Source organism: Chinchilla lanigera, unplaced genomic scaffold (genome assembly GCF_000276665.1).
Source record: "Chinchilla lanigera isolate Chin_1 unplaced genomic scaffold, ChiLan1.0 scaffold00099, whole genome shotgun sequence".
Lineage (NCBI taxonomy): Eukaryota > Metazoa > Chordata > Mammalia > Rodentia > Chinchillidae > Chinchilla > Chinchilla lanigera.
In genome coordinates, this window is record NW_004955500.1 from 6,138,665 (window position 1) to 6,141,131 (window position 2,467).

Genomic DNA, 2,467 nt, shown 5'->3' on the forward strand with positions numbered 1-2,467 from the left:
GCGCTGTGGGCGCGCGGGGGTCGGTCCCTGCGCCCGAGGCCGGAGCCGCTCCCGGCAGGCGCGGGGAGGAGGCTGGGCGCGGACGCAGGCCAGGTGCAGAGAGGGGCAGTAACCCTTGCGGAGAGCCTGCGCCCAGCCCGCGGGGTCTGTCTGCCTTTGGCGAACGTGGCCGCGGCCCGGTGGACGAGCGCGGGTCCCAGGGCTGTGCACGCCGAGGGACTTGGCCCCTTCCCCGGGGGCCCAGCAAGCAAGGGAAGGAAGGTGCGCCCTGCACAGGGCCGCGCAAAATGAGGTAGTGGGCACGGAGCCGATGCGCTTTTCCATTGAAACTCCATTGTTGTGTAATTCCAAGATTGAACGCTGGGATCTGATTGAGCCCGATGACCCGTTTGGCCATTATATCTGTATTAAAAGAAGTAATTACTCTGCTACCAGGAGATTCTAACTACAGCCAAAGGGTTGGGGAAGCCCACGGAGAAGCAGCCTAACTTGAGAAAAGGGGCGGAACAGGTCACATAGCTAGTACTATTACTTAAAAAATAAAAGAGTGACCATCACAACCCATTACCCCCCCGCCTCCCCCACGGGAGCAACTTTGAGTTAAATGAACGTTGCCCAGCAGGGAACGGTTTGTTGTGGCAGTGCAGGTCTGTTAGACCCGGTCCAGATTTAAATGAAACATGCATGGTCAATGTAGCTGGTTCATGGAATAAACGCTGAGTCGCACTGGTTAAGATGCTTCCCGGTGAGGCAACTTGGTTCGGATTCAGTTCAGTGTCATGAGCAGTTTTTAATCCCGGAAACGCAGGGTGAAATGTTTCATCAAACGTTCTTCCCTTCCAGGGAACAGGCAGAGGTTGAGGTGTTTTCCCTGCTAGGTCACACCTCCTGGGGTTCTCAAAAAGCTTGGTCTTTGGGCCTTCATTTTTACTGATTAACTGGTTAAACTGGTTAACACAGAAATAGAGTTAAGATTACCCAGAGAAATACTTTGTAAATGACTCATCAATGACCAGATTTTTACCGTATTTGACTAAGCAACTAATGTCCCATCCAAAAGAACTCATGAAGGCAGAAAAAAAATCCTCTTTATTTAATGTAAAATATTCTGAAAAGAATAAGGGACTAAAAAATGGAAACAGAAGGTTGTTGCCATAGTCGCAGGCGTATCATAGAGACGTTGTGCAGCTCAGAATCCACAGGTAGGCTACTGAACCGTCTGAAGACCTGATGGCATTTCCCACCTCTGTCAGGATACCTCAGAGAGGTGGGTTTCCTAGCTTGGGGAGGAGAAAGCTAGCTTGACCTTACTGGTGACATAATTTTGTGGAGAACATTTTTATATTTCTGGCATCCCTTTAAATGTCCTCATCTTCTAACTGATCCCCTCTGTATTCGCCCATTTTCTGTTGCTATAACAGAATGCCTATGGATGAGTACTTTGTCTAAAGAGAAAGGTTTGTTGAGCTCGGAGTTTTGGAAGCTGAAAGTCCAAGATCGAGACGCCCTCGTCTGTCCAGTGCCTAAGGAGCCCCTTGGCTGCCTACCTGGTCAGCGTGGTCATGGCGGGAAGAGACCACATAGTGGGGCAGAAGCTGGAGGGATGCAGGGACTGCGCTCGATCCTTGTAGAGCAGCTCTCTCTAGTCACTGGGATCCCTGGATAAGGACTTTAGTCCCTCCTGAGGGTGTTTCCTCCATGAACTAATTACCTTGTGTAAAGCCTCACCTGCACACCCCAACGCTGAGAGCCAGCCTTTCAGCACATGAATGTTTAAAGGACTCAAAGCGTACCGTGCATGGCACCTTCTTCTCACTAGCAAGTACATCCCATGATGGTAGTAGCTTTACCTATCTTGGTTGTTGTTCTATTCTCAGCTCCTAGAATTCTGCTTGACGGTTGGTTGGCATTCCATAAATATTTGATGGATGAAATGATTAAGGCAGAACCTCGTCTAAGTGTTTAAGGTATGCCTGTCCAGAAAAAGGGTATGGTCTACCCCATCTGATCTTCTGGCTGTCTCCTGCTCTCTACACTTGATAGCGCTTGTCTGAAAGTCAGAGGGGGAAGGGAGAAAGAGGAGCCTTACTATAAAGACCATGTGAGTCCTGAGCCGGACCGGAAAGCCATTGCACATTCTACTTTTCCTTTATCCCGCCCCCTTCTTTTTGCTTTTCTTTGCTCAAATTGAGTACTTACATCACTCATGAGTAACACATACAAGGATGGTGATTGTGAATGTATATTGGACCATTATTATGTGCCAGACCCTGAGCAGTGTGTTGAACATGCGTTATTTCATTTACTGCTCATTGCAACCCTGAAGCATGCTGTAATCCTACAAACCAGATGGTAAACAATTGTGCTCTGAGTTATTTGAAAATGGAATGGGTTGGCATGATCTAGAGGTTCCGTTTGAAGGATTTAGAGTAAATGGAATAGAGATATCTCTTTCAGGGTTCCAACC